The 12,785-nt window shown below is 43.8% G+C and overlaps 2 protein-coding genes across 2 annotated transcripts in view; one reads left to right on the top strand and one right to left on the bottom strand.

The window, feature by feature from the left end:
• The window catches only part of LOC116579132 (zinc finger protein 11-like), a 1,039,038-nt gene that overhangs the window by 876,644 nt on the left and 149,609 nt on the right, over positions 1 to 12,785 (top strand).
• LOC116579165 (putative protein ZNF720) overlaps positions 1 to 12,785 on the bottom strand; it is a 794,777-nt gene that overhangs the window by 713,828 nt on the left and 68,164 nt on the right. The window lies entirely within an intron of this gene.

Raw genomic sequence — 12,785 nt, 5'->3', positions numbered from 1 at the left:
TTAAACACTTAGAAAATGTATGTGGTATTCTGTTGAACAGATTTAGAGGGTGGACATTTACATACATATAAGGGATTTCAGTATTTTCTCATTCTTACATTGACTGCATTTGAGATTTGTGACTAACAATATTAATCTATTTTCCTCTGAAATCACTCCCGAAAATTCCTCTGTTCCTCATGGGTGTGTAAGACTATGTGGTTGATTGTTGGTACATCAAAGATACTAAATGTCCTGCTCCATTAAGTGGGATGCATGCGTACCTAATTTTCCATGGAGGAGGACCATATGATATACAACATATGAAGTACATCTCAGTGGAGATGGTACTTACAGTTATAACACTGATGTAAGATTCCATGGAATACGTGTTCAGAGCACACACTTCTGCATGTACTGAAACTAAAGAACTACCTCAGTATTAGAAATACAAGGTTTTCCTGAATGTTTTTTATGGAAAAAGAGGTTACTGTCCAGTAAACTACCATTGTATCATCCTATGTGTTATCGTTAGAGATTATGACTGCAGAACATAATATATTTTTTATTAATAAGACACTTTTTTAACATATGGATATGGGTGTGTCATGAATTATGTGTTATCTCTACATCTAGTGTTTGTCTATCTCAACGAGGGTTGTAGGGTGCTGATCGAGTCAATCACCTGTTTGATACTAGAGTAAAACAATATACCTAGGAATCCATTTTCCCAGTGGTCTGAAGGTTTAAGGGATATGTGATTATGTTTTCCCCGAGTCTATCCTGTGATTTTGCTCCTCTTTGTGAATACAATGATATTACTGTGAGTGTATTACTGAGGTATGTAACATAGAGATGATGTTGACGTTCTAGCTCATGTACTCCATGATGCAGCTACTGGGCATTGATTTTGTGTAGCCAGTAGTTTTGCAGGGGTCTTGGACTGACAGGAGCCCTTCTCACTAGTGCATTCCCCATTCAGCATGCTGCAGGGTCACAAGTTAGTATGACATGTGATACGACATCTGCACTCTGACCTTGTGAGCCACCATCTCTCCTTTCTTCCAAAGCTTTCCCTCCTGTGTCTCATAAAGAAGATTCCCCCTCTCCCAAACCTTTCCTAAATCTGTTTTAGTCGGAATGGCATATTCTGGATTTAGACTTGGGACTCTATAGCACTGCACCATGGCCCCAAATGAAAGCATGTGCCCTGCACGCTACACTGAGTGTTGTTTTGATGTGTCTATGAAGTACACATGCACATATGACCATGCTATGTGTGTCATAGATACCCCATAAGAAAGAGAAATCTATCCAAATAGGAGTCATGTGGTAGCCAGGAGAGACAGAAAATAAGATGAAAAATTAGCATGTAGAGGAGGACAACTGTCCTGAGTAACCCAAGTGACTCCCTAGTTGTGGAAAAAGAACTTCTGTTTGTTTTATGACCTACTTTTCTCCAGATCTCCAGTTGTATTTGTCCTCATTTTACTTCCTCTCTACATAGGAACCACAACCGTTCTTTTCTGCCTGTGGAGAGAGTGTCGTCAGAAAATGCTTCATTGAGATTAGACAGATGGAAAGCTGGTGTGTATTAACACGTTTAGCATGGGGATGTGGGTTGTAAATCTGAGTAAAATTTGAGGAAGGCACCATCCTTAGAGAAGAAGACAAGACCTATTAAAAGGAAATGTGAGGAACTCTTTCCCTTGTGGGTAGGGAACCAGAGGTGGCTCCTTTTAGTCACTGGAAAGGCACATGAATACATGTAATGGGGACAAGAAAAGGCAAATGTGCGTTTCTCAGGAGTAGGGAGGTCCTGGTTTATCTTGACAATTTGATTGATCTCCTGTGTCTTCCTGGGAATAATGCTGTTGGATGTCAGTGATTACTGTATGTCCCCGGCCTAGATCCGTGGCAAAGGATGGAGGAGGGGTTGGATGATGCAATCATGTGGGCAACGTTAAGCTGTCACACGGTAGAATGGATGTTTGAGATGAAGAAGCCTTCTGGGAAGTGGAATAGGCCAGATCATCAAGGCATGTGCTGTGGTTGCTCCCTCATTTCCCAGGTAGGTAACCCCAGTCAAGGTCAGATCCAGTGTGATTGGGTGATTCTTCAGGGAAGCTGCTGTGTGGGACCTGCCAACCTTTCCTCAGCGCCATAATGGGTGTAGTTCTAGGGGCACGTGGGTGGCTCTGTCTTTAAGTGTCTGCCTTGGACTCAGGTCATTAGCACTGCATTGGGCTCTCTGTTCAGCCAGAAGCCAGCTTCTGCCTATCCCCCTCCCCCATCTTGTGTTTCCCCCTCTCACTATGTCTGTCTCTGTCAGGTAAATAATTATAAAATAATTTAAACAGTATAAAGAAACTGGTGGAAACATTTATATTCTATTACTGTCTGCAAGAGCCCACCCCCTTCAGTGCTAAGCATACAACAACCTCCTTCAAGCATGAACAGTGTAGCTTTTAGGGGGTCTGGGGGATCAGTTAGTTAAGGGTCTCACATTGGCTCAAGTCATGATGTCAGGTTCCCAGCACAGCCCTGCGCTGGGCTCCCTACCCAGTGGTGACTTGGTTTCTCTTTCTTCATCTGCCCATCACTACGCCCCACCATGAGTACCTCTCTCTCTCTCTCTCTTAAATCAAATATTTGAAAAAGGAAAAAAAAGTGTACCTCTTTTTGAGCAGAAATCCCAGCCATGTGCTACATCAATAATTGCACCATAAATCATCATAGAAGTTCTTCCTGATCACTGTGCTGAAGGATCCGACAATTTTGTTATCCAGAAACCCAAGCTGGCTGCCATTTCTTTGAAAAGCCAATGCATAGGGCCAAGAGTTTTGATGGGAATGGAATATCTGCATTATTCAGGAGATGAGCCATTTGGAAAGAAGACAGACTCATGTTCAAAAATCAACTCCAAGGATTTTGCCAGGCCTTCAGAGTTTTAAAGGAGCTTGAGGACAGTGAATCAATAGGAGGGACACAGGGCAGTCTGACACAGTTCATGATTGCCTGTGGACTTACTGTGCCTCCTACGGACATTACAGAGGTGCTTGGAGGTTGCAAATGTGTCCCCAGGGGTGTTTGTGCCAGAAGGTGGGATTACCAGTCCTTGGAAACAATGTGTGGTGTTTAGATGTACAAAGAAGGGTTTAGTCCATCATTCATGGAAAGGTGCATGCAGAAATTTAAGGACTATTAAGTTGGCCCAAGAGGCCAAGGCAAGGTTTCATGTTAAGTTAGAAAACTGTCTTCCATGGGTACCTGGGTGGCTCAGTGGGTTAAAGCCTCTGCCTTTGGCCCAGGTCGTGATCCCAGGGTCCTGGGATCAAGCCCTGCATCAGGCTCTCTGCTCAGCAGGGAGCCTGCTTCTCTTTGTGCCTCTCTGCCTACCTGTGATTTCTGTCTGTCAAATAAATAAAATATTTTTATAAAATGAGTGATTTCCCCCCTACTTTATCTATTGTCCTCATTTCTCTTCATTGTGCTGACTGTGATATTATTATGGATATATTATAGATTTTGTAGAGGTACTGTTGACATTTTAGGTCATGCACTCCATGATACTGCTACTTAGCATTCACTTTGTGTAGCCAGTAGTATAGTAGGGTCCATGAACAGACACCCGTCCTTCCACTAGCATGTTTCCTAGACAACACTCTGCAGAATCACAAAGTAATGTAACTTCTGATACAACAACCCCAATCTATGCTTGTGTGCAACCATCTCTCCTTTTTTCCAATGCTTTCCCTTCCTGTGTCACTTACAGAAGACTCCCACAGAGCTGACATGGACCTGTTGTAGCTTCAGTGGCCTAATCTGGAGTTAATCCTTGGACTCGAAAGCACTGAATCGTGGGCTCCAAAAAGCTGTGTTTCCCACTTCCTATGTGGGGGTGTTCCTTTGATGCGTCTGTGAAGTTCACATGCTCATATGATAGTGCTGGCTGTGGATTTAGAAAAATAATTTCTGCTTCTTTTATTTCCTAGTTACCTCCTGATTTGCAGTTGTATTTTTCTTCACTTTACTTTCCAGCTGCATAGGCATCAGAGCCATTTTTTTTTTTTTTTTTGAGTTGTGGTGAGAGTGTGCTCCAAAGAGTTAATTGAGATTAGAGAGATGGACGGCCACTGGTTATTAATTCAGATATTTAGCCCTAGGAGGTGGGATGTGAATCTAAGTAAAATTTGGTGAGAGAGAGAGGTAAGACCTATTAAACATCAAGAAATCCTTCCCATGTGAGGAGGGAACTGGAATCAGCTCCCTTTAGTCACTGCAGAGGCACAAGCAGCTGTTGCTTTTCTCATCTGATGAGTACATGTTATAGAAAAAAGAATTGCCAAATATGTGGGTTTCTGAGTAGGGAAGTCCTCCTTCATTCTCATGATTTTATTACATTCCTGTGTGTAACTGAGGACCAGATGACCTTAGATGACAATGATGACTGTGATCACCCAGGCCTGCCTCAGTGGCAATGAATGGAAAGGGAGGCATATTGGATGGTGCAGTCAATTGGGCATAGCTTTACATTGTCAGATGGTAGAGTAGCTATTGGAGGTGGGGTTTCCTTCTGGACAGTGGGATAGGCAGGATCAGCAAGGCACGTCCTGTGGTTGAACCCAAGCACTACTCTCTCAGCGATAAAACCCCAGTCAAGATTTGATCCATTGTACATTAGTGACCTTTCAGGGAAGCAGCTGCACTGCACTGCTGTGTGGGGCCTTCCTCCCTAGTCAGTACCATGAGGAGTATGGGCTCAGGTTCTGTCCATGGTGCTGATTTGCTAGAGAAGCAGTTGAGCGGTGAGACACAATGAGCATTTCTGCTTCAAACAGTCCAACCCAATTGGTCATTGACTACTGAATGAATACATAACATTTGGTATGTATGTACAGTGGTATATTAGCATGGAAATGAATGAAATCTTGCCACTTGCAACAACTTGAATGGAACTAGAGAGTATATTGCTATGTGAAATAAGTCAGAGAAAGACAAATGCTGTATGATATCACTCATAGGTAGATTTCAACCAACAAAAAAGTGTTCAGTGAGAAAGAAAAAAAGAAAAGGAGAGGCAATAAAAGAAACAGACCCTTGTAGAGAGCAAGCTGATGGAAGCCAGAGTCCGGGTGGGTAAGCAGATGCATTAAATTATGTACAGACATTAAGGAGTAAAACTGTGATGAGCACCAGGTTTTGTATGGAATTGCATAGCTGCTATTGTACTGCGGGAATGTTTTCTTAGTTTCTTGTGTAGTATATAGTCATTCCACAATTCCATACATAATCCAGAGCTCATCAGGACAGGTGCACTCCTTAACCCCTTCCCCACACCCACCTTCCCTCTGCCCACTTTCTCTCAAATAAATAAAATCTTCAAAATAAATAAAAATGAGGGGCACCTGGGTGGCTCAGTGGGTTAAAGCCTCTGCCTTCTGCTCAAGTCATGAACCCAGGGTCCTGGGATCGAGCCTCCCATCGAGCTGTCTACTCAGTGGGGAGCTTGCTTCCTTTCCTCTCTCTCTGCCTGTCTCTCTGCCTACTTGTGATCTCTGTCTGTCAAATAAATAAATAAATCTTTAAAAAATGAATAAATACATAAAAATGAAAGTGTAGCTCATTCTCAGCGTGAGTCCTATCCATGTGTTTCTTCAATAAACTTACTAAGTTGCACCATAAAACATGGCAAGAATTCTTTCTTACCATTGTGAAGTATCCCACAATTTTGTTAAAAAAAAAAAAAAAGCCAGGGACGCCTGGGTGGCTCAGTTGGTTAAGCGGCTGCCTTCTGCTCAAGTCATGATCCCCGCATCCTGGGATCGAGTCCTGTAAAGTTTCTCCGGCGAGATAAACACAACACCAGGCAAAGTGGGTGCTAGGCAAGATTTATTAAAAATACTCTCCGGTGAAGTTTCAGGGCTCAGAAGAAGGGGAGCCAGGAAAGTTGCGCCGGGAGGAGGTGGGTACCCTCGGGCGAGGTTCCCCGACTCTGGAAAGCAGAGTGGCGGAAGTCGCGCCCAAGGCAGGGAGGAGGGGGATTTTAAGGGGTCTCAAGGGGAGCTCAGGGGTCTTTTGATAGGTTTCCCTTATTTGGATATCTCGCCTGCTCGTCGGGATCCCATTGGTCCACTGGAGCCCGGGGCGGGAGAGTCTCAGATTCCTGCTTGTCAGGGTCCCATTGGTCCTTGGGAGCCCGGGTCCATTGGAGGGTTTTCAGATTCCTGCTTGGGTCCTTGTTCTCCTGTCTGAGCTCAGGTTTTGTAGTGGGGACTTTCGCCATCTTAAGTACCCCTTTCTTTCTGCCAGTCTAACAAGTCCCACATCGGGCTCCTTGCTCAGCAGGAAGCCTGCTTTTCCCCCTGCCTCTGCCTGTGCTTATTCTCTCTGACAAATAAATTATATCTTTATTTAAAAAAAGCCATTTGCTATTCCTTCGAAAAGCTAGCGCAGAAGGCATGAGTTAAGTGTTGTGTTTTTTATTTTTTTAAGATTTCATTTATTTATTTGACAGATATCACAAGTAGGCAGAGAGGCAGGCAGAGAGAGAGAGGGGGAAATAGACTCCCTGCTGAGCAGAGATCCCAATGCGGGGCTCCATTCCGGACCCTAAGATCATGACCTGAGCAGAAGGCAGCGGCTTAACCCACTGAGCCACCCATGTTCCCCAAAGCATGAGTTTTGATTGAAAAGGAACATTAGGGGTGCCTGGGTGGCCCAGTCACTGTGTGTCTGCTTTGGCTCAGGTCATAATCCCAGGGTCCTGGGGATGAGCCCCACATTGGGCTCCCTGCTAGGCAGGAAGCCTGCTTCTCCCTCTCCCACTCCCCCTGCTTGTGTTCCCTCTCTCTCTCTCAAATAAATAAATAAAAGAAAAAAGAAAAAAAGGAATATTAGCTCCATTCAGGAGGCCAGTCAGTTGGAATAAGACACATGTCCAAAGAGCAATTCCAAGGACTCCTACAGGCCTGCAGATTTTAAAGGGAAGTTGAGTGCAGTGAATAAGTAGGAGGGGAGCAGGGCGGTCTGTAACACTTCTGGATAGGCTGCAGACTCACTGGTGTCTTCTACTGACATTATGGATGTGCCTGGAGGCTGTGTGTGGGTGGCTTGGGGGAGGTTCTGCAATAAGGCTTGGTAATTAGTCTTTGTAGGAAACAATGCATCATCTATAGGTTTACAAAGAAGAGTCTAGTTCATCACTCACACAGGATAAAGGTGCACGCTGAAAATTTTAGTCTACTCAGTGGGCCAGAGGGTTCAATGCTCGACTTCTCTATAAGTTAAAGAAATGTCCTATAGGTTTATTCCGTGGCTGCAAATGGAAATTATTTTCTTCTATGGTGAGTAGGAAATTATTCCCTTCTGTTGATGAGAAGAAGGCAACTGGGAGCAAAGCATATGCTGATCCTCCTATAACCCCTCTAACCCCCACTCCCAGGTGGGATAGTGATATTCCTCAGGCACTCCTGACTGCCCTAAGGCTAAGGGAAGGAAAAACAAATAGCTAATTTAACACAGGTGACAGTCCACAAGACCACTGAGTTTCCTTCAGATTACAAATATCTTAGCGATTTACAAGAAAAAGCATTCTTATCCATAACTTTCAGAGGGAAACTCCCAACTCTCTTAATGTTAATGCTTTAGTAGATGGAAAGAAAACCTTAACTTGACAATGGCAGAGCCCAGAGTATTTTGTGGGTCCTCTTTAGAATATGAAAGTTCTTTTAAAAACCTACCTCCCTTTCCCTTATCTCAACTCCAAGTGCATGGGCTTCTTTTGCCTTTGGGTCTTGCCCCTGGGGTTTAATAAGACCATCATTTTTCACCAAAAACCTTTCAAGAATTCTTGTCCATGGGCTCTGGACCTCACCCCACCAATTCCCACCTACATTCCAGAACTCCATGAGAACCAGTCCCCGATTGAATGAAAGCCTAACTGGTGACCATTTTCTAGGAAAGTTGACTGTAAAGACTACGTGTGTTTGAATGTCTTTTAGATCATGGTGAATTTCTGTCTTTACTGCTTTCTGTTTATGTCCTCTCCTAACTTTTTAAATTACATAATTGGGTAATTTCCCATTGTAAAAATTTTCTAGTGTTTTCCATGGATTAAAAATCACAGGCCAATAATGCAGACTTCGGGGCATGAGCAGCAAGGCATGGTATTTCCATCCATTCAGCTGGTGTCCACTCACCAGGCACACTTCTGTAGGCTAGGATATGATGGCGTAGGGCAGTGACACCTGTATCCTTCCTACCTAGACTTTTATGGCTGGAATGCCTCTGTGGTAAGGCAGAATGGTAATCAATTGCGATTTTTGTTTGAGGGACACCATGTATTGCTTTTGACACATGGACACTCTGACACATCCTGCGTGGGACACCATCTGGGAGTCAGGGGATCTTGTTAAGGGGCCTCCTCTACTTTTCTAGGCGCATGGTGTTAGTTCCTAAAGACTCTCCCAAGGGATACTTTTAAACCACTAGAAACCATGTGGGTTGCAAAGTTTAAGAAAGGTACTGCATGGACTTAGTAGGATCTATCAGTTAGATCTCTTTGCAGGAAACTCGGAAAATAGACATAAGTACCCTGGCCCATCCCAGGCTTTCAGGGCTCTAAATCAGGGCATGAACCTAAAGGCCTCTTGCATAACATGTTTGGTCATAAGCAGAACAGTAAACTCCCCCCTGACCTACTGGATGTTAATTATCTAAGTAGGCCGCCCCCAAATAAACCCAGGGTATGGGAGGAAAGGGGCCATCATGGACAAAGGGGGCTCTGACTCTCTCTCTCTCACTGTTCCTTCTCCTAATAGATGTGGGGGCTTCTCCCTCACTCATTGCCCATTTTAATGGCTCTGACTGGAGCCAGCTGTGGTTGGTTTCCCTCAGGATGGGACATCTTTTTTTTTTTTTTTTTTTAGAAGAGTGGCATTTTATTTTATTTTATTTTTAAAGATTTTATTTATTTACTTGAGAGAGAGAGACAGTGAGAGAGAGCATGAATGAGGAGAAGGTCAGAGAGAGAAGCAGACTCCCCATGGAGCTGGGAGCCCGATGCGGGACTCGATCCCGGGACTCCAGGATCATGACCTGAGCTGAAGGTAGTCGTCCAACCAACTGAGCCACCCAGGCGTCCCAGGATGGGACATCTTAATGGCATTCCCAAACAGCTGCTGAAACACCCTTTCGTTTGGGGAAATTCCCTGTCATCTCTGGCCTGTCATGGACTGCCTAATTCCCCTTGTTGGTGGAAAATGCACGGCGCTTGATCCTCTGGCCAAGTGGATGATTTTGAGAACTGGAAACCCTCTTTCTGCTTTCTGGGAGCACTTCCCCTCCTCCTCTTCCCATTTCTGAACCACCTTGGGTGGGGCCTGCATTTCTGGCTCCTCTACTGGCCTCCCTGCCTCCAGCACCACTGGCTCCTTCTCCTCCTCCTCCTTGTGAGGAGCAAAGACCACCCCGTGGACTTGGCACTGCCTGGTTCAGATTTCCCACCAGTGTTTCAGGTAAAAATCGGCAATGGGGAGGTACTTTGTTGGTTTAATTAAGGTAGACATGTCTTTAAGGTTATTGGCATTAAATGTGAAACTTTTATCCTATTGGGTTTTGCTGAAGGTCAAATAAGCTCATGCTATACATATTCTGTTGCAGTTTGGTGGCAAAAGAATGACTCGAAATGGTCTCAGGGTCCTGGGATTGGGCCCCATGTTCGACTCTGTTCAGCAGCTACCCTGCTTCCCCTACTCACTGTGCCTGCTAGTGATCTCTCTCTGTCAAATAAATAAAATCTTTAAAAAAATATCTTTTATTTGAGAGAATGAGAGAGACATTTGTTGTGGTGGGTGGTGATGGGAAGAGAAGAGAGAGAAATCAACTCACCACTGAGCAGGGAGCCCAATGCAGGGTTCATGACTTTAGCCTAAGGTGGACACTTAATAACTGTGTCACCCAGGCACCCCTGGAACTACAGTCATGATGGTGCTGAAGAAAGAAAGGAAGGTCCTGTACAGCACTGAAGCAGCTTCTCTGAAGGATCACCCAACCACACTGGATCTGACCTTGACTAGGGTTATCTACCTGGGAAACAAGGGAGCAACCACACCACATGCCCAGCTGATCCGACCTATTCCACTGTCCAGAAGGCTTTTTCATCTCAAACATCTATTCTACCACATGACATCTTAACGCTGCCCACATGACTGCATCATCAAACACCTTCCTCCATCCCTTGTCACAGATCTAGGCAGGGAAGTACAATCATCACTGACATCCAACAGCGTTACACAGGAGGTCTATCAAATCATTAGGATAAAGCAGGACCTTTCCATTCCTGAGAAACCCACATTTGCCATTTTGTTTCCCCTATTACATGTATTCATCAGATGACACCAGCAAGATCTCCTTGTGCCTTTGCAGTGACTAAAGGGAGCCACCTCTGGGTCCCTCCCCACAGAGGAAAAAGTTTCCTCATATTTCCCATTAATAGGTCTTGTCTTTCTCTCTAGGGATGGTGCCCTCCTCATTTTACTTAGATTCACATCCCACATCATTGTGCTAAATGTCTTAATACCAATTGGCTTTCCATCTGTCTAAATTCAATTAAGCATTTTCTGAGGATGCTGTCTCTGTAGCACAGGCAAAAAAGAATGGTTGTGATGCCTACATAGCTGGAAAGAAAAATGAAGGCGAATATAACTGGATATCTGGAGATAACTAGGTCATAAAACAAACAGAAGTTATGTTTCTACATCTAGGGAGTCACTTGGGCAACTCGGGACAGTTCTCCTTCTGTACATGCTAATTTTTCATCTTAAATATTTTCTGTCTCTTGCCTGGGCTACAACATCACTCCTATTAGGATACATTTCTCTTTCTTTTCTTTTCTTTTTTTTTATTTTTATTTATTTATTTATTTATTTGACAGACAGATCACAAGTAGGCAGAGAGGCAGTCAGAGAGAGAGGAGGAAGCAGGCTCCCCACTGAGCAAAGAGCCCAATGTGGGGCTTGATCCCACGACCCTGGGATCATGACCTGAGCTGAAGGCAGAGGCTTTAACCCACTGAGCCACCCTGGCACCCCTAGATTTTTCTTTCTTATAGAGTATCTATGACACACATAGCATGGTCATATGTGCATGTGTACCTCAAAGATACATCAAAACAGCACTAAGTGTAGGATGGGAGGCACATACTTTCATTTGGGGCCATGGTCCAGTGCTAGAGAGTCCCACGTCTAAGTCCAGAATATGCCATTCTGACTAAAACAGATTTAGGGGAGGCCTACGGTAGGGGGTGTTTTCTCTAAGGGACAGGGAAGGGAAAGCACTGGAAGAAAGGACAGATGGTGGCTCATGAGGACAGTATCAGACATTCCTACTAACTTGAGACCCTGCAACATGCTGACTGAGAAATGCACTAGTGAGAAGGGCTCCTGTCAGGGCAAAGCCCCGACTAAACTACTAGCTACACAAAATTGATGTCAAGTAGCAGCATCATGGAGTACGTAAGCTACAACACCAACAATATCTCTATGTTACATACCTCGGTAAGACACTCACTGTAATATCATCATATTCACTGAGAGAAGACTAGGGGAAAAATAATCACGTATCCCTTAAACGTTCAGACTACTGGGAAAATGGATTACTAGGTTTATTGTTTTACTCCAGGACCAAACAGGTGGTTGATTTGATCAGCTACCTACAATCTTCAATAGGATAGATGAACACTAGATGTAGAATAACACATCATTCATGACACACCCATATCCATATGTTAAAACATACTAGGTTTGGGGTGCCTGGGTGGCTCAGTGGGTTAAAGCCTCTGCCTTCAGCTTGGGTTCTGATTTCAGGGTCCTGGGATAGAGCCCTACATCGGGCTTCCTCCTCAGCAGAGAGCCTGCTTCCCCCTCTCTCTCTGCCTGCCTCTCTGTTTACTTTTGATCTCCATCAAATAAATAAACAAAATCTTTTTTTTTAATTAATTTTTTATTTTTTATAAACATATATTTTTATCCCCAGGAGTACAGGTCTGTGAATCACCAGGTTTACACACTTCACAGCACTCACCAAAGCACATACCCTCCCCAATGTCCATAATCCCACCCTCTTCTCCCAAACCCCCTCCCCCCAGCAACCCTCAGTTTGTTGGTGGGTAGGAGAAGAATAAACAAAATCTTAAAAAGAAAAACACACTAGGTTTTATTAATGAAAATATATTAAGTTCACACATACACTAAGTTATGCATTTCAAATCCACTCTATTGTCACCGTTTGAAATACAGAACACACATGTGCAAAAGCATTCGGGTGTTGTCAGAAGGATGTGGGAGTACCTATTTCCCAAAATTTCCAAAAATTTCCGGACTGTGGTACTTTCCTCAGAAATGTGTGTGTTCAATGGTATGGCATTGTAGGGAAGAGTTAGCTACCCTCCTGCAGTCATCTGTCAGGATTTCCTCATTTAACCACATCAAGTCATACTCTCTAACAATTGCACTTAGGAAGATACATTCATAGTTTACTGCACAACTATCTCTTTTTCCTAAAGAACAATTAGGAAAACCTCCTATTTCTAATATTGAGGAAGTTCTTTAGTTTCAATACGTCCAGAAGTGTGTGCTCCAAACACCTATCCCATGGAAACTTATATCAGTGTTATAACCATAAGCACCATCTCCACTGAGATATACTTCCTACGTTGTATATCATATGGTCCTCTATCATGGAAATTTAGGTATGCATGAGTCCCACTTAATGGAGTGGGACATCTAATATCTTTGATGTAGCAG

The sequence above is a fragment of the Mustela erminea genome, chromosome 19 (assembly GCF_009829155.1).
Source record: "Mustela erminea isolate mMusErm1 chromosome 19, mMusErm1.Pri, whole genome shotgun sequence".
In the NCBI taxonomy this organism is placed as follows: domain Eukaryota; kingdom Metazoa; phylum Chordata; class Mammalia; order Carnivora; family Mustelidae; genus Mustela; species Mustela erminea.
This window is presented reverse-complemented; position numbering and strand designations above follow the sequence as displayed.